This window comes from Tamandua tetradactyla, unplaced genomic scaffold (genome assembly GCF_023851605.1).
Source record: "Tamandua tetradactyla isolate mTamTet1 unplaced genomic scaffold, mTamTet1.pri scaffold_73_ctg1, whole genome shotgun sequence".
Classification (NCBI taxonomy): domain Eukaryota; kingdom Metazoa; phylum Chordata; class Mammalia; order Pilosa; family Myrmecophagidae; genus Tamandua; species Tamandua tetradactyla.
Window position 1 is genome coordinate 109,440 of NW_027518403.1, and position 20,645 is coordinate 130,084.

The 20,645-nt window shown below is 35.6% G+C and overlaps 1 pseudogene; it reads left to right on the top strand.

Moving 5' to 3' along the window:
- LOC143673287 (coiled-coil domain-containing protein 39-like) overlaps positions 1 to 20,645 on the top strand; it is a 59,009-nt pseudogene that overhangs the window by 26,958 nt on the left and 11,406 nt on the right.

Below are 20,645 nucleotides of genomic sequence, written 5' to 3' on the forward strand. Positions count from 1 at the left end.
AGGCCTTATGGTCCTAAAATTGTTTTGTTTTATAACTTTTGCAACATTAGAAAAGGAAAACTACTTTTCTGTTATGCTTTTATTCCATTGTACAAATTTTAGGATATTATATGTAAGCATCAGCTATATAAAAACTTATTAGTGAATAGCACTAAGAAATGTGGACACTGCAGAAGATATTAAAGCATCTAATTAAGTGGTAGAAAAGTCAATATAGGGCAGGAGAGTCTCATTTGAAATATGTGTGTTTAGGAAGTTTTGACATGTCTTTCGGCTGAATGAACACAGTAAATCTACAGAATGCAGCAAATATAAAATATTATTATAGATAACATATGAGAATACTGAATTATATTTCTATTGCAGTGCATCAAGATATATATCCATTTAATATGCTAATATGTAGAATATTACATTTAACATTTCTAGAAGTTACTGATTCAGAATATATCCCTGGTCCCTCCCTGTCTAATTTCCTGGAATTAATTAGCTGGCTGGACCCCATTTTGGAAAATATGAAAAAAGTGAAATTTTAGGGAAAATTTTCCTTTTCCCTCTAATCTCTAATTCATCCAACCCATTGCCATAGAATCACTTGCAAAAAGTGCAACTTATTTTTTTATCCTCATCTTAAAAACTTCATTCCACATTGCTTAAAAGTTGAACCTCTTTAACTTGGTATTTGAGTTTTTTCACAATTTTGCCTTAAACTTTACCTTTCCATCCTCATCCCTTTCATCCAAACCACATTCCAACTTAATATTGCTCCTTCCCATAACATCTCTCCCATCCTACACTTTGACCACATTAGACTATTTATGCATCTCCACTGATTTTTGTAGGCCAAATTTAAATGCTCCCTCTTGGGTAATACCTTTTGATGATTGTTCTTGGATGGAATTCATTATTTCTGCACTCTCATAGTACTTTGTCCACATCTTAATTATAATACATTATATATGCTATTTATCTTTGTATTCCCAAGGTCAGCAGAAAGCCTCAGTTAAATATATTTCTGTTGAAACCATTCAGTAATATTGATTTAGTAATATGCAATTTTTCTAAAGATAAAAAAATCCTGAACCTTGAAATATTTGGAGAATCTTATTGAAAACCACGTTTCTGTGAAAATTGTTCAATATTTATTTTTTAGGTGTCACCTTTCATTTATAAAAGCTTATCTATTTTTCTCATCTTTTTTAGCAAAGTTCCAGATAGATGAAAGAAAATGTAAAGACTTTGAAAAATATGTGCTTGTAGATATTGTTGTATAGCATATTAAGTTTTTGCTTTTATTTATATAAAAATAGTGTCTCTACAAAACTTTTCTCCTCAGATGTTTTGGTAAAATAAATACCAAATATAACAATAGAAAAATAGAAACTCAATTATTTGTAGTTCTAGTTTTATTATATGAACACATATTTAATTAAACATGTATTTTTTAAATCCCAGGCATTATCAAGGATAAAGCAGGAAATAAGAGAAAAAGAAAGTTTGGTTAAAGAAAAGATCAGGTTTTTGGAAAGTGAAATAGGGAATAATGCAGAGTATGAAACGAGAATTTCTGCTGCTGATCATAAGATTTTAAAGTATAGAATGGACTATCAGTGCCATGAAAGTAATAGAAGTCAGCTGAAGAATGAGGTATGTCAACTAAAAGCACCGCTTTGTGTGCTTATGACAGATTATCATGAAAACAAGCATCAAGGCACTGGTTTGAAGAAGGGCCTGCCCTCTGGTTCTCTTTATTACATGATGAAATCCTAGGATATTCCAGCTGAGCACCCGAGCAGTGAGAGCCCAGTGGGCTTTCTTTCACACTGCAGGGATGAGAAGGGCTTTTCTCTGAGCTCTGCAGACTGCACAACACCTGCCCACCACAGGCAAGGGAACTGAGATAAAAAATTCCCCAAGGAACTGAACCAAAAATCATAATGATGAGATGAAAGATGAATGTAAAGATGAATATTGACACAATATAATCAGAGGTCATCTCCAGTGCTGCATGTGCATGTGCAGTCTTAACTCTCGACTTCTAGGAGGAGCCACTTGTTTATGTTTAGTTTCTCACCTTGTCAAGGAATAACATTTCAATCTTGGTAGGCAGGCAATGTAGTAATAAAATACTTGGCAGCAGAGTAAGAACATGATTTCCCCTGCCTTACTCTTTTCTTCTTTTGCAGGCTTACATGCTATCTAGATTATTCCATAGGAAAGTAAGTTCTCTCCTCAGTATGGAAAGAAATCTTTATGAAATTTGTGCTTGAGGGCTAGATGGGAAATTGGAATATTGTAGAACATTTTATTCTGTAAATTATAGGTTTTGTCTTTGATAGAGAAGGGAAGATTTTTTCCCTTCCAAATTATTCCCGTCCAAAGGGGATAAAATATATCACTGCAAATAGCTCATTCTTAAAAAAATTTGTTTAATTTAATTGCAGATAAGAAAGCAAGGATTTGTTTGTTTATTCACTCATCAGTCATTCATTTGTAATTTATTTAGTTATAATTCATATACCATAATTCATCTTTTTAAAATGTACAATTAATTGTTTTTAGTATATTCACAGTGTTATACAACCATCACCACTATCTAATTTTCGAGCATTTTGTCTCCCCACAAAGAAATCTCATATCCATTAGCAGTCACTCCTGATTCCTCCCTCCTCCCAGCTCTGGGCAGTAGTTGTGTTTTCTGTCTCTATGGATTTGCCTATAAATATAATGAAATCAAATGATATGTGACCCTTTGTGTCTGGCTTATTTTACTTAGCAGAATGTTTTCAAGGTTCATCCATGTTGTGACATGTATCAGTACTTATTTCCTTTTTACGCTGAATAATATTGCATTGGATGGATGTACTACATTTTGTTTGTCCATTCATCAGATGATGAACCTTTGAATTATTTCCACTTTGGGACTATTATGAATAACTCTGCTTTGAATACTGAGGTACAGGTTTTTATGTGGAAGGGAATTATATGTCTAAATATTTTTACACATTTCTAGGTATTAGGGCCTCACTTTTACAGTGGGAGAGTTTAATCTTTATTCTCCTCAACAGTTTGCAAAAGTTCTTAATGGAAGAGAAAATTGAGGTCTTGGGTTTTCTGTTTTAACAATTTAGATTAGCAGTAAAATGTGTATTGTTAGAAAGATGATATATTAGACTCTCTTGAGATTTCCCCAAATCCACTTAGGCTTATGATTTTCATCAGAATTTTATCTATATGCATTAATTTGTCTTGACTCTTAGGATGTGTTCTTATTGAGCAGGCCTAGTGATATTGGTTATTTCTGCCTTTACTTTCAACACATATATGTATGCTTTGGTAATTTTCCAGTATTATACAAGTTGTTTATAATTAAATATCATCAGCTCAATATAAAATGGTTAAAATGTTCATTACAGCAAAAGGTCACTGTATTTATGAGTCTGATATATGTTAGAACTTATTCAAAATGGATAGAGTAGAACTTCATAGAAAAGAAATTAATTTATAAGTATAGAGTAAATACAAATTTTGTCTGTTAACTAATAAATAGCTGGAGTGTTTAAAAGCCACTGTGAATAGAAGTTCCAGTGATTTACAAGCTCTGAGGAAAAACATTTCCAAATTAAAGAAGGATATTCAAGGAGAAGCATCGAGGTAAGAAAAAAAGATAATTCAATATGTTTATGTTTTAAGTTGTTTTGTTAAATAACTGCAAAATTATAGTTACTAAACTATTATGCTTAAAAAGCTTACTGGCTTTTTTATCACAATGGCTCAGGAAATAGCATATTTTATAGGCTTTTATTATATATATATATCGGTAATAAAAACGTGCACAATTAAAGAAACCCTCAAGTTATATGACAGAGTCTTTAAGAATAAACTACTCCTTGTTTATTTATATCATTTTGTAGATATAGTTTCAATCTTTCCCTCATAATCTCTCTTTAGGTTAAAACAAATTAAGTGTAGTAATCAGAAGATCAGAAAAAATTTAAAAGAGGTCACTGAAAGAACCATGTCTGTAGAAGAGAAAGCTACCAATTTGGAAGATATGCTAAAGGAAGAGGAAAAGAGCATAAAGGTAAAGTTTAGTTTAATTTTTTGAAATTACACCGTATTTAAAAGAGTGAATAATGAATAGTGACTCTTGGGATAGGACTCTGGGAGGTCTCTTCCAAGGCTCAGCTTTCTGTATGATAGCATTTGTAATCAGAGTTTGGGGGTCTCTTTTTGTGCTACTTCTTAAAGTGTTTCTGACCTCCACTCTTCTTAGGCTCCTGATTTCTCCATCTGTTCCATAGTTAACTTTGACATGTTCTTTGAAAGGCAGCCCTCCACCATACCCTATGTCCCATCCCTTGTCAATGTCTAAGCTCTCCCCATCTCCATGCCTTGCCATTCACCATATACCCACTGGCATATTACATACATGTCTTCAAAAGAAGTCCTGTTTTCCACCTGATTTCCTCCTGATTTTTGACTTTTTTTATGTGTTTGTGCTCAAATTTCCCCCCAAAGGTCTATGCTCATTATTTGTATTTTTTTCATATCTACTTTTTTCTTTAACCCCTTACAATCTGGCATGATTTAATAGAAAATGGGCTCTTGAATGCTATCCCTTTGCTAATTCTGCTGGAATCCCCTTCTACCTCAGTTTCTTTGGCATGTGGTAACATTAAAGCCAGTTTTTGAGGAACCAGAAAGGGCTGGTTCTCCATTTTCTCTTTGAAAACTTCAAAGTGCCTTCTAAGTGTGATCTGACACTGTAGGCACTCCCCCTGGCTTATATTCTTTTAAGAGAGAAGGGCAGGGTTTAAGACAAAGGTAGTGGCAGAACTTTCCAATATTTGCTGAAGCTTATATTAAGTCTAGTTCCTCTTATATTTGGATGTGCTGTTGTACATCTAAAGTTCCTGAATGATGAGATTATGCAGCAATCTCGACTTGAATGGTGCTTAAGTCCAAATTGTACAACAACATTTAAAAAACAGTTGTTTTTTCTCCTAAGAGCATCATTTTCTGTGGCACATGAGATGGACATCATTAGAACTCATTGGAAACCTGTAAATATTGTGTAATTCATATAAAGTAGACCTTTCAATCACATGGAATTAAAAACCTCTGACATTTTAATAGAAATTAACTGAATTAGAAAAAAATAATAAGATTGGCAGTATGTTTACCAACTGCACTTTAGTAGGTTGTGTTCATGATCTTGGTTTCTATTGTTGGTTTTTGTTTGTTTGGTCATTTGTTTTTTTCCTGGTAAAAATCTCAACTCTATTCATTTTGAAGATGTACTGTGTAATTTGCCACTGTGTCAGTTTGCTAAAGCTGCCACAATGCAATATACCAGAAATCAGTTGGCTTTTGAATGGAGATTTATTAGGTTACAAATTTACAGTTTCTAAGGCCATGAAAATGTCTACATTAAAGCATCAAGAGGAAGAGACCTTCTCAAAGAAAAGGCTGCTGGCATCCAAGATTCCTCTCCCAGGGGTAAGGCATGTGGTGACTTCGGCCTGTCCTTCTCTCCAAAATACTCAGAGCTTCAGTGGGCATTTTTCTCTCATAGTTTTTCTGAGCTCTCTCCAAAATACGTCTGCCTTTGATCCTCATAAAGGACTTCAGCAAGGGGATGAAGCCCCAGCTTGGATGGGTGGGTCACATCTCCATGGAAACAAGGACCCACCCACAATAGGTCTGCCCCTCCCACAGAGAGGATTAGAAGAACATAGGCTTTTCTGGGCACATAAGAGACTCAGACCACCAAACACTGACTTTAAATCTCTGCCAGACAATTGTTGAGAAAGTCTTAAACCTAATAAAAATTATCTATAATATGAAAAATAATGTATTGAACATTAGGTTATATATCTTACTTTGTGAAGATTTAAATGTGCCAAGCATAGATGTCTTTGGTTTCAAAGGTTATTGGTTGCCAAAGGGAAATATGCTTATTTTGTTATAAGAATGCAGAGGTGAATTATTTCACCATTGTAAAATGATAACTTTCAATGTATCTTGGCATATTTTGAGATCTGTTTAAAGTATAGAATATATTGGTCTGGAAGCCTCAAGAAGTAAAGCAGGTCCGTCCCCTAATCAAGGAACAGAGGGTACAGGGGACTTGTCTCTCTTTTCTAGAAGGCTGCAGTGGTTGGGAGGTCAACAGGGGGCAGAATGTGAGGTGTTGGCAGTGCCAGGAGAGTGCCTCAGCCAGTCCCTGCCAACTCATGGGAGCAGACTGTTGAATTTTCTAGAATTCTCTAAGTCATTGCTAAAATTAAATCATATAGACTTGAAATTGAATAAATTATATTAAAAACAAAATAATACATACTGAGAACTCATCACTTCCAAATTTTTTTTACCATATTTTCCTGAACATTCATTATACCTGTATGGTAGAAATGCTGTATGATGGTCAGCTACGGTGCATCTCTTCCCCAGGCTGTGCTTAGTGAAGTCATGCTGGTAGCTTGAAATTTGCCACTGTGGGAGGATTTATACCATGACCATTGACTTCTCCCTCTCACACCCAATTCAGTGGAGAGCTGATTGTTAAACATTTACCCACTCACCACTGGAAAGTGCCCAAAAGAAGATGACACACTACCCTTTAGCATCCTCAACGCATCTGTAAATTATGAATGTGCACGTTTGCATGTCCCCAGTGTATTTTATTTTCTGAGGAAATCAGTGGCATCACCAAGTTATGAGGCAAGGACAGCTTGGGATGGAATTATTATACATGTCAAGGTGCATGGTGCATAAATAGAAAACATTAGACTACCGAAATGCTGGGGAATTGTTGAAATTGTGTGAAGAGCCTTATATTCTCAAGGGCTAAAATGCTGCTGGGTTGTTTACTTATAAGCCCCTAAATTATACTGTTCATATCAATAAATGAAACATTTCAATGTACTATAATTTCACTAGTCACTGCTATTCTTATCATCAGGAAGTGGAAGTTCAGTTAAACCTTGTGAAAGATGTGCTGTTTAAGAAGGTTCAGGAACTACAAAGTGAGACAACAAAAGAAAAAGCTCTTGTATCAGAAATTGAGGTACTCGTTCCTCTCTAAAACATCTCAAAAATCAGTTGCATAACCTGGATTTTGAAACCTTGAAGCAGCAAGAAATTATGTACAATCAGGTAGATGTGACTATTACGAATGTCTTCTGTATTGGTTTGTTATAGTTGTGATGGCTAAGATGCCCCAGCATCCCAAGAAAGCAGATTTCTAAACACTGTTTTGAAGGATTAGAAAAATGCTAGTGGGATATCCTGTTAGGTCAATACTAGTAGTGGGAAAGGCCTTAGAAAGCTGGTTTTTCTTGATCTGAAATAAATGGGAGAGAGATGTCTCTGGTGAGGAAACTACATGCTTCAAAGAAACCTGGGCATTTGAACATGGAATAAAACAAGAGAAGCTATGTGCACACGTGCCCCACCCCAACCCCCAGGCCATTAGGTAGAATGTATCTTTTTCAGTTTTTCCTTATTTGTTCTTGTTCCTATTTATATATTCTGTTCTCAGATTACTTTTGTAGTATCCTCTCTCTCTTCATCTTCATTTCCTCATCTTCTATACCTTAATTTGTCAACATAACAAATGCTTACATTTAATTTTAAGAATAATTCATAAGAGGCAGGCCATGGTGGCTCAGTGGTAGAGTTCTTGCTTGCCATGCCAGAGACCAGGTGCCTGGTCAATTCCTGGTGCCTACCCATGCAAAAAAAAAATTATAAGAAGTTCAGCAGATTTGAGCCTTTCATGGCCACTGATTTGTGATTGTCTTTTTTGTATCCCTCAGAAAACATGCACTCACAAATCATGCCACTGTGTGCACTGAGGTTCCATCATGGTACTGAGATTGGCATACCTTTAGCTCACTTTGCTACATTTTCAGAAGATGACTTCTCTATCACTGACTTGCACTCTGATCATTGAAGAATAGTTCACTGTTGCTCCCCTTGGAGTAAGAAGGATTTTAATCTGTAAATTACAGCAGGATTAAGGTGACTTTATTAAATGATGTCACCCTGGGAAAACTCATAACAACATATTTACTGCATTTTTATGTTAATAGAAATGGTTTTAACTGCTTGTTTCTCCCCACTGGCTTCTTTTAAAAATCACAACAGGATTTTTACATTCAGCAAGTAGAACACTGAATGTCACAGTTAAAGGGAGAAATTAATTCAGAAGAAAAACAGAGTCTTGAAGCAAAAACTGGTGAACTTAAAAAGATGTTGGAAGAGAAAAATCTGCATTCTGCCTTTTAGAAACACAGATCAAGAAGCTTCATGTAAGTTAACCAAAATACTTTTTAAATTTCAAAATATTCTCGTTGGTTGCCATTCTCTATCTCTCTTTTTTTTAAATTTTACTTAATAATACCAGTCAACATACAATATGAACATTCTTTTTTCCATCATATAGTTGCGTATTCATCATCATGATCATTTCTTAGAACATTTGCATCAGTTCAGAAAAAGAAACAAACAGGAAACAGAAAAAAATTCATACATACCATACTCCTTACCCCTCCCTTTCTTTGATTACTAGCATTTCAATCTACTAAATATATTTTCACATTTGTTCCCCCTATTATTTATTTATTTTTAATCCATGTGTTTTACTCATCTGTCCATAAGGTAGCTAAAAGAAGCATCAGAATAAGGTTTTTACAATCACACAGTCACACTGCAAAAGCTATATCATTATACAATCATCTTCAAGAAACATGGCTACAGGAACACAGCTCTACATTTTCAGGCAGTTCCCTCCAGCCTCTGTTACCCTTAACTAAAAGAGTGATATCTATTTAATGTGTAAGAAAAAGTTCCAGGATACTCTCTCAAATTGTTTGGAATCTCTCAGCTATTGACACTTTATTTTGTATCATTTCTCTCTTCCCCTTTTTTGGTCAAGAAGGTTTTCTAAATCCCTTGGTGTTGAGTCCCAGCTCATTCTAGGATTTCTGTCCCACATTGCCAGGAAGGTTCACACCCCTGGGAGTCATGTCCCACGTAGAGAGGGGTAGGGCAGTGAATTTGCTTGTCATGTTGGCTGAGAGAGAAAGGCCATATCTGAGGAAAAAAAGAGGTTCTCTTGGGGATGACTCATAGCCTAATTTAAGTAGACTTAGCCTACCCTTTGCAGGGCTAAGTTTCATATGAACAAACCCCAAGATTGGGGACTCAGCCTATTGCTTTGGTTGTCCCCACTGCTTGTGAGAATATCAAGAATTCTCCACTTGGGGAAGTTGAATTTTCCCCCTTTCTCACCATTCCCCCAGGGGGACTTTGCAAATACTTTTTTATTCCCTGTTCAAATCCTTCTGGGATTTATCGAGGCATCAATCTGGATAAACCTACAAAATCTCATGCCCTACTCAAGGTTCCATGTACTTATGGTACTCAATTAAGCTTTCCACAGTTATATGAGGAAATGCATAGTGGAAATATAAGTTTTGTACCAATAAACATTTTTTACTTTAGTCTCACATAAAAGTTAAAGTTTTAAAATATTAATTGCCATCTATTTTCAACACCCTACATTATTGACATTCCTTTGTTCTTCCTCATGCAAAACATTTTTAAATTTGTACACTTAGTCGCTATCATTATACACTCTAGGCATTCCTAGATTATACCATCTCAGTCTTTACCATATATCTTTCCTTCTGATTTCGTTTGTGCCCCCTGTCCTCCTTCCTCTATCATTCTCACACTCAGCTTCATTCAGTGTGCTAACATTATTGTATTCTAGTTAGGTAATGTTGTGCTATTCATTTCTGAATTTTTACAGTCAGTCCCATTGCACAATCTGTAGCCCCTCAGTTCCAATTACCCAATATCTATCCTGTTTCTATCTCCTGATGACTTCTGTTCTTAACTGAAATTATCCACGTTCATTCATTAATGTTAGTTCCTACCAGTGAGACCATACAGTATTTGTCCTTTTGTTTCTGGTGAATCTCACTCAACATAATGTCCTCAAGGTCCATCCATGTTGTTACATATTTCATAACTTTATTCTGTTTTACAGCTGCATAATATTCCATCATATGTATATACCACAGCTTGTTTAGCCACTCATCTGTTGATGGACATTTGGGCTGTTTCCATCTCTTGGCAATTATAAATAATGCTGTTATAAATATTGGTGTGCAAATGTCCTTTTGTGTCTTTGCCCTCATGTCCTCTGAGTAGATACCTAGCAATGGTATTGCTGGGTCATATGGCAATTCTATATTTAGCTTCCTGAGGAACCGCCAAAGTGCCTGCCACAGAGGTTGTACCATTTGACATTCCCACCAGCAGTGGATAAGTGTGCCTCTTTCTCCACATCCTCTCCAGCTCTTGTCATTTTCTGTTTTATTGATAATGGTCATTTTGGTGGGTGTGAGATGATATCTCACTGTGGTTTTGATTTACATTTACCTAATAGCCAGGGAAGTTGAGCCTTTTGGCCATTTGTATTTCCTCTTCTGAGAAGTGTCTGTTGAAGTCTTTTGCCCATTTTGTAACTGGGTTGTCCATCTTTCTGTTGTTGAGTTGAACAATCTCTTTATATATTCTGGATACTAGACCTTTATCTGATATATCATTTCCAAATATTATCTCCCTTTGTGCAGGCTGTCTTTTTACTTTCTTGATGAAGTTCTTTGATGCACAAAAGTGTTTAATTTTGAGGAGTACCCATTTCTTTCTTCAATGCTTATGCTTCGGGGGTGAGGTTTAGGAAACCACCTCCTATTATAAGATTTATAAGATATTTCCCTACATTGTATTCTAACAGTTTTATGGCCTTAAATCTAATGTTTAGGTCTTTGATCCTTTTTGAGTTAATTTTATATAGGGTGTCAGACATGGATGCTCTTTCATTCTTTTTCATGTGGATATTCAGTTTTCTAGGCACCATTTATTGAAGAGACTATTCTGTCCCAGGTGAGTTGACTTGACTGCCTTATCAAAGATCACTTTCCATAGATAAGAGGGTCTATATCTGAATACTCTATTCAATTCCATTGGTCAGTATATCTATCTTTATGCCAGTACATGCTGTTTTGACCACTGTAGCTTCATAATATGCCTTAAAGTCAGGTAGAGTGAGACCTCTGACTTCATTTTTCTTTCTCAGGATACTTTTAGCTATTTGGGGCACCCTGCCCTTCCAGATAAATTTGGTTATTGGATTTTCTATTTCTGAAAGGTAAGTTTTTGGGATTTTAATTGGTATTGCATTGAATCTGCAAATCAATTTAGGTAGAATTGACATTTTAACTATATTTAGTCTTCCAATCCATGAACATAGTATGTCCTTCCATTTATTTAGGTTTCCACAATTTCTTTTAACAATTTCTCATAGTTTTCTCTGTATAGGTCTTTTGACTCTTTAGTAAAGTTTATTCCTAAAATTTTATTCTTTTGGTTACAATTGTAAATGGAATTTTTTTCATGATTTCCCCCTTAGATCATTCACTACTAGTGTATAGAAACACTACAGATTTTTCAGTGTTGATCTTGTAGCCTGCCACTTTGCTGTACTCATTTATTAGCTCTTGTAGTTTTGCTGTGGATTTTACAAGGTTTTTGACATATAGTATCATATCATCTGCAAACAGTGAGAGTTTTACTTCTTCCTCTCCAATTTTGATGCCTTGTACTTCTCTTTCTTGTCTAATTGCTCTGCCTAGAACTTCCAACACAATGTTGAATAACAGTGGTGATAGTGGGCATCCTTGTCTTGTTCCTGACCTTAGGGGGAAAGTTTTCAGTTTTTCCCCATTGAGGATGATGTTAGCTGTAGGTTTTTCATATATTCCCTTTAGCATGTTGAGGAAATTCCCTTCTGTTCCTATTGTTTGAAGTGTTTTCAACAGGAAAGGATGTTGAATTTTGTCAAATGCCTTTTCTGCCTCAATCGAGATGGTCATGTGGTTTTTCTGGTTTGATTTGTTGAAATGGTGTATTACGTTATTTGTTTTTCTTATGTTGAATTATTGTTGCATACCTGGGATGAATCCTACTCGGTCATGGTGTATAATTCTTTTAATGTGCTGCTAGATTCGATTTGCAAGAATTTTGTTGAGGATTTTTGCACCTAAATTCATAAGAGAGATTGGTCTGTAGTTTTCTTTTTTTATAACAGTTTGTCTGGCTTCTTGAATGAGTGAGGTAGCTTTCCCTCCTCTTCAATTTTTTTGAAGAGTTTGAGCAGGATTGGTACTAATTCTTTCTTGAATGTTTGGTAGAATTCACATGTGAAGTCATTTGGTCCTGGACTTTTCTTTTTGGAGAGCTTCTTAATGACTGATTCAATTTCTTTACTTGTGATTGGTTTGTTGAGGTTGTCTATTTCTTCTCAAGTCAGTTGTTCATGCCTTTCTAGAAAGTTGTCCATTTCATCTACATTGCCGAGTTTATTAGCATAAAATTGTTCATAGTATCCTTTCATTACTTCCTTTATTTCTGTGGGGTCAGTGGTTATTTGTCTTCTTCCATTTCTGATTTTATTTATTTGCATCCTCTCCTTCTTTTTGTCAACCCCACTAAGGATTCATCAACCTCATTGATTTTCTCATAGAACCAACTTCTGGTTTTGTTGATTTTCTCAATTGTTTTCATGTTCTCAATTTCATTTATTTCTTCTCTAATCTTCATTATTTCTTTCCTTTTGCTTACTTTGGGGTTAGTTTGTTGTTCTTTCTCTAGTTCTTCCAAGTGGACAGTCAATTCCTTGATTTTTGCTCTTCTTTTTTCATATAAGCATTTAGCGCAATAATAAATTTCCCTCTTGGCACTGCCTTTGCTGTATCCCATAAGTTTTCATATGTTATGTTTTCATTTTATTTGCCTCAAGATATTTACTGATTTCCCTTGTAATTTCTTCTTTGGCCCACTGGTTGTTTAAGAGTATGTTGTTGAGCCTCCACATATTTGTGAATTTTCTGGCACTCTGCCTATTATTGATTTCCAACTTCATTCATTTATGATCTGAGAACGTGTTTTTTAATAATTCAATCTTTTTAAATTTATTGAGACTTGCTTCATGACCCAGCATATGGTCTATCCTTGAGAATGATCCATGAGCACTTGAGAAAAAGGTATATCCTGCTGTTGTGGGTGTAATGTTCAATAAATGTCTGTTAAGTCTAGCTCATTTATTGTCTGATTCAAATTCTGTTTCTTTATTGATCCTCTCTCTAGATGTTCTTTCCACTGCTGAGAGTGGGGAATTGGAATCTCCAACTATTCTGGTAGATGTGCCTATTTCTCTTTTCACTGTTTTCAGTGTTTGCCTCATGTAGTTTGGAGCATTCTGGCTTGGTGCATAAATATTTATGATTGTTATGTCTTCTTGTTGAATTGTTCCTTTAATTAATACATAGTGTCCTTCTTTGTCCCTTTTAACTGTTTTACATTTGAAGTCTAATTTGCTGGATATTAGTATAGCTACTCCTGCTCTTTCTGATTGTTATCTTCATGAATATCTTTTCCCAACCATTCACTTTCAATCTATGTTTATCCTTGGGTCTAAGATGCATTTTCTGTAGACAGCATAGAGATAGGTCCTGTTTTTTAATCCATTCTGCCAGTCTATGTCTTTTGATTGGGGAATTAAATCTATTAATATTTACTGTTATTACTGTATGGGTAGTACTTTCTTCTACCATTTTGCCTTTTGGATTTTGTATGTCATATCTAATTTTCCATCTTTTTACCTTTACTCATAGTCTTCATTTTTACACACTTCTCCACACCTCTCTCTTTTGTCTTTTTGTATCTGTCTCTAGTGCTCCCTTTAGTATTTCTTGCAGAGCCAGTCTCTTGGGTACAAATACTCTAAGTGATTTTTTTGTGTCTGAAAATGTTTTAATTTCTTCTTCATTTTTGAAAGACAATTTTGCTGGATATAGAATTCTTGGTTGGCAGTTTTTCTGTTTTAGTAATTTAAGTATATCATCCCACTGTCATCTCACCTCCATGGTTTCTGCTGAAAAATCTATGCATAGTCTCATTGGGTTTCCCTTGCATGTGATGGATTGCTTTTCTCTTGCTGCTTTCAAGATTCTCTTTTTGTCTTTGACATCTGACATTCTGATTAGTAAGTGTCTATTTGGATCTGTTATGTTTGGGGTACACTGCACTTCTTGGATGTGTAATTTTAAGTCTTTCATAAGAGTTGGGAAATTTTCTGTGATAATTTCCTCCAATTTAGTTTTTATCCTTCTTTTCCCTTCTCTTATCCTGGGACACCTACAACACATACATTTGTCTGTGTCACGTTGTCATTCAATTCCCTGAGTCCCTGCTCATATTTTTACATTCTTTTCCCTATATTTTCTTTTGCTTGTCGGATTTTGGATATTCCACCCTCCAGTTCACTAATCCTATCTTCTGCCTCTTGAAATCTTACATTGTAGATTTCCATTGTTTTTTCATCTCTTCCACTGTGCCTTTCATTCCCAAAAGTTCTGTGATTTGTTTTTTCAGACTTTTGATTTCTTCTTTTTGTTCATTCCTAGCCTTCTTTATATCTCCCTCAATTTACCGATTTGATTTTTGATGAGGTTTTCCATGTCTGTTCAAACATTCTGCATTAATTGTTCCAGCTCCTGTATCTCATTTGAATTGTTGGTTAGTTCCTTTAACTGGGCCATATCTTCAATTTTCCTAGTGTGATTCATTATTTTTTGCTGGTGTCTAGGCATTTAATTACCTTAATTAGTTTATTCTGGAGATTTTTTTCACTTTTTTTCTTACCTAGGATTTTCTTGCTGGATGAGTTGTCTATCTGTCCTTTGACATTCAGTTCAGCTAATTCTGGACCTTTAGCTAAGGCTTTGTTTAACAGATCAGAATTCTTCAGTTCTTGTTATTTTGTTTCTTGCCCTGCCTGTATGGTGACACCCCCTCACCGCTGCCCACTTAGGAGGGCCTATTTAAGTATTATAGACCCCACCAGATTTTCCCAGGCCAAGCTGGCCTCCTCTCAGGAGAAAAGAATCACCTGTGTCAGTTTTCCCTGAGGGTGAGACCCAGCAGGTTGAAAGATTTTCCTATGAAGTCTCTGGACTCTGTTTTTCCTGTCCTGCCCAGTATGTGGCATTTGTCTACTTGCAGGTCCCACCAGCATAAGGTGATGTGGTACCTTTAACTTTGGCAGACTCTCCCTGCTGGGGGCGTGGTGGAGACAGAGGAGAGGTTGTAGGCTGGCTTTAATTCTTCAGTTTTCCAGACCCTGTGGTCTGAATTCATTGAGGGAGGGATTCCACCTGATTTCAGCCCCATCTGGGGAAGGCACAGGCTCCAGACAAGCCCTCAAATGAGCTTATTTCTGCCTATGCCTGGGACAGTTGCAGCCTGAGAAGCCCTGCTGCTGTATCTAAAGAGAAGTCAAGACTTTGTAGAAACACAGCCACAAAAACCAAAGAGAGAAATCCTTTTCAGAGCAGGACCCCCATTCCTCAGGTTTGCCAATCAAGAGCTTAAGTTGGTATGTTTCTCTGTGTATTTCCAGGTCCTATGTGCCCACTCTTTTCCTTCAGGGCCCAGACCTTTTCAAATCCAAAAAAAAAATACCTGTTTTTCTTTTTCCAGCAGTCCTGCTCCCTAGGCATCAGGGCCAAAACCAGCAACCTCACCTTTTACTCGAGGTTCAGCTGAGCTGGGGCCTATTTTTATTTTTATTTTATTTTTTTTAAGTTCATTTTTTTATTAATTAAAAAAAGAATTAACAAAACAATTAGAAATCATTCCAATCTACATGTACAATCAGTAATTCTTAATAACATCACATAGTTGCATATTCATCATTTCTTAGTACATTTGCATCGATTTAGAAAAAGAAATAAAAAGACAACAGAATAAGAATTAAAACAATAATAGAAAGAAAAAAAAACAAAAAAAACAAAAACAAAAAACCTATACCTCACATGCAGCTTCATTCAGTGTTTTAACATAATTGCATTACAATTGGGTAGTATTGTGCTATCCATTTCTGAGTTTTTATATCCAGTCCCGTTGTACAGTCTGTATCCCTTCAGCTCCAATTATCCCTTCTCTTTTTTTTTTTTAATTAACGGAAAAAAAGAAATTAACCCAACATTTAGAGATCATACCATTCTACATATGCAATCATTAATTCTTAACATCATCACATAGATGCATGATCATCATTTCTTAGTACATTTGCATTGGTTTAGAAGAACTAGCAACATAACCGAAAAAGATATAGAATGTTAATATAGAGAAAAAAATAAAAGTAATAATAGTAAAATCAAATCAAAACAAAACAAAACAAAACAAAACAAAAACCTATAGCTCAGATGCAGCTTCATTCAGTGTTTTAACATGATTACTTTACAATTAGGTATTATTGTGCTGTCCATTTTTGAGTTTTTGTATCTAGTCCTGTTACACCGTCTGTATCCCTTCAACTCCAATTGGCCATTATCTTACCCTGTTTCTACCTCCTGCTGGACTCTGTTATCAAGGACATATTCCAAATTTATTCTCGAATGTCTGTTCACATCAGTGGGACCATACAGTATTTGTCCTTGAGTTTTTGGCTAGACTCACTCAGCATAATGTTCTCTAGGTCCATCCATGTTATTACATGCTTCATAAGTTTATCCTGTCTTAAAGCTGAATAGTATTCCATCGTATGTATATACCACAGTTTGTTTAGCCACTCTTCTGTTGATGGAGATTTCGGCTGTTTCCATCTCTTTGCAATTGTAAATAATGCTGCTATAAACATTGGTGTGCAAATGTCCGTTTGTGTCTTTGCCCTTAAGTCCTTTGAGTATATTCCCAGCAATGGTATTGCTGGGTCGTATGGCAATTCTATATTCAGCTTTTTGAGGAACCGCCAAACTGACTTCCACAGTGGTTGCACCATTTGACATTCCCACCAACAGTGGATAAGTGTGCCTCTTTCTCCGCATCCTCTCCAGCACTTGTAATTTTCTGTTTTGTTGATAATGGCCATTCTGGTGGGTGTGAGATGATGTCTCATTGTGGTTTTGATTTGCATTTCTCTAATGGCCAGGGACATTGAGCATCTCTTCATGTGCCTTTTGGCCATTTGTATTTCCTCTTCTGATAGGTGTCTGTTCAAGTCTTTTTCCCATTTTGTAATTGGGTTGGCTGTCTTTTTGTTGTTGAGATGAACAATCTCTTTATAAATTCTGGATACTAGACCTTTATCTGATATATCATTTCCAAATATTGTCTCCCATTGTGAAGGCTGTCTTTCTACTTTCTTGATGAAGTTCTTTGATGCACAAAAGTGTTTAATTTTGAGGAGTTCCCATTTATTTATTTCCTTCTTCAGTGCTCTTGCTTTAGGTTTAAGGTCCATAAAACCGCCTCCAGCTGTAAGATCCATAAGATATCTCCCAAAATTTTCCTCTAATTGTTTTATGGTCTTAGACCTAATGTTTAGATCTTTGATCCATTTTGAGTTAACTTTTGTATAGGGTGTGAGAGATGGGTCTTCTTTCATTCTTTTGCATATGGATATCCAGTTCTCTAGGCACCATTTATTGAAGAGACTGCTCTGTCCCAGGTGAGTTGGCTTGACTGCCTTATCAAAGAGCAAATGTCCATAGATGAGAGGGTCTATATCTGAGCACTCTATTCGATTCCATTGGTCGATATATCTATCTTTATGCCAATACCATGCTGTTTTGACCACTGTGGCTTCATAATATGCCTTAAAGTCAGGCAGCACGAGACCTCCAGCTTCGTTTTTTTTCCTCAAGATGTTTTTAGCAATTCGGGGCACCCTGCCCTTCCAGATAAATTTGCTTATTGGTTTTTCTATTTCTGAAAAATAAGTTGTTGGGATTTTGATTGGTATTGCATTGAATCTGTAAATCAATTTAGGTAGGATTGACATCTTAACTATATTTAGTCTTCCAATCCATGAACACGGTATGCCCTTCCATCTATTTAGGTCTTCTGTGATTTCTTTTAGCAGTTTTTTGTAGTTTTCTTTATATAGGTTTTTTGTCTCTTTAGTTAAATTTATTCCTAGGTATTTTATTCTTTTAGTTGCAATTGTAAATGGGATTCGTTTCTTGATTTCCCCCTCAGCTTGTTCATTACTAGTGTATAGAAATGCTACAGATTTTTGAATGTTGATCTTGTAACCTGCTACTTTGCTGTACTCATTTATTAGCTCTAGTAGTTTTGTTGTGGATTTTTCTGGGTTTTCGACGTATAGTATCATATCGTCTGCAAACAGTGATAGTTTTACTTCTTCCTTTCCAATTTTGATGCCTTGTATTTCTTTTTCTTGTCTAATTGCTCTGGCTAGAACCTCCAACACAATGTTGAATAATAGTGGTGATAGTGGACATCCTTGTCTTGTTCCTGATCTTAGGGGGAAAGTTTTCAATTTTTCCCCATTGAGGATGATATTAGCTGTGGGTTTTTCATATATTCCCTCTATCATTTTAAGGAAGTTCCCTTGTATTCCTATCTTTTGAAGTGTTTTCAACAGGAAAGGATGTTGAATCTTGTCGAATGCCTTCTCTGCATCAATTGAGATGATCATGTGATTTTTCTGCTTTGATTTGTTGATATGGTGTATTACATTAACTGATTTTCTTATGTTGAACCATCCTTGCATACCTGGGATGAATCCTACTTGGTCATGATGTATAATTCTTTTAATGTGTTGTTGGATACGATTTGCTAGAATTTTATTGAGGATTTTTGCATCTGTATTCATTAGAGAGATTAGCCTGTAGTTTTCTTTTTTTGTAATATCTTTGCCTGAGTTTGGTATGAGGGTGATGTTGGCTTCATAGAATGAATTAGGCAGTTTTCCCTCCACTTTGATTTTTTTGAAGAGTTTGAGGAGAATTGGTACTAATTCTTTCTGGAACGTTTGGTAGAATTCACATGTGAAGCCATCTGGTCCTGGACTTTTCTTTTTAGGAAGCTTTTGAATGACTAATTCAATTTATTTACTTGTGATTGGTTTGTTGAGGTCATCTATGTCTTCTTGAGTCAAAGTTGGTTGTTCATGTCTTTCCAGGAACCCGTCCATTTCCTCTAAATTGTTGCATTTATTAGCGTAAAGTTGTTCATAGTGTCCTGTTATTACCTCCTTTATTTCTGTGAGGTCAGTAGTTATGTCTCCTCTTCCATTTCTGATCTTATTTATTTGCATCCTCTCTCTTCTTCTTTTTGTCAATCTTGATAGGGGCCCATCAATCTTATTGATTTTCTCATAGAACCAACTTCTGGTCTTATTGATTTTCTCTACTGTTTTCATATTTTCAATTTCATTTATTTCTGCTCTGATCTTTGTTATTTCTTTCCTTTTGCTTGCTTTGGGATTAGTTTGCTGTTCTTTCTCCAGTTCTTCCAATTGAACAGTTAATTCCTGCATTTTTGCCTTTTCTTCTTTTCTGATATAGGCATTTAGGGCAATAAATTTCCCTCTTAGCACTGCCTTTGCTGCATCCCATAAGTTTTGATATGTTGTGTTTTCATTTTCATTTGCCTCGAGGTATTTACTAATTTCTCTTGCAATTTCTTCTTTGACCCACTCGTTGTTTAAGAGTGTGTTGTTGAGCCTCCAGGTATTTGTGAATTTTCTGGCATTCTGCCTATTATTGATTTCCAACTTCATTCCTTTATGATCCGAGAAAGTGTTGTGTATTATTTCAATCTTTTTAAATTTGTTAAGACTTGCTTTGTGACCCAGCATATGGTCTATCTTTGAGAATGATCCATGAGCACTTGAGAAAAAGGTGTATCCTGCTGTTGTGGGATGTAATGTCCTATAAATGTCTGTTAAGTCTAGCTCATTTATACTAATATTCAGATTCTCTATTTCTTTATTGATCCTCTGTCTAGATGTTCTGTCCATTGATGAGAGTGGGGAATTGAAGTCTCCAACTATTATGGTATTTGTGTCTATTTCCCTTTTCAGTGTTTGCAGTGTATTCCCCCACGTATTTTGGGGCATTCTGGTTCGGTGCATAAATATTTATGGTTGTTATGTCTTCTTGTTTAATTGTTCCTTTTATTAGTATATAGTGTCCTTCTTTGTCTCTTTTAACTGTTTTACATTTGAAGTCTAACTTGTGGATATTAGTATAGCCACTCCTGCTATTTTCTGGTTGTTATTTGCATGAAATATGTTTTCCCAACCTTTCACTTTCAACCTATGTTTATCTTTGGGTCTAAGATGTGTTTCCTGTAGACAGCATATAGAAGGATCCTGTTTTTTAATCCATTCTGCCAATCTATGTCTTTTGATTGGGGAATTCAGTCCATTAACATTTAGTGTTATTACTGTTTGGATAATATTTTCCTCTGCCATTTTGCCTTTTGTATTATATATATCATATCTGACTTTTCTTCTTTCTACACTCTTCTCCATACCTCTCTCTTCTGTCTTTTCGGTTCTGACTCTAGTGCTCCCTTTAGTATTTCTTGCAGAGCTGGTCTCTTGGTCACAAATTCTCTCAGTGACTTTTTGTCTGAGAATGTTTTAATTTCTCCCTCATTTTTGAAGGACAATTTTGCTGGATATAGGAGTCTTGGTTGGCAGTTTTTCTCTTTTAGTAATTTAAATATATCATCCCACTGTCTTCTAG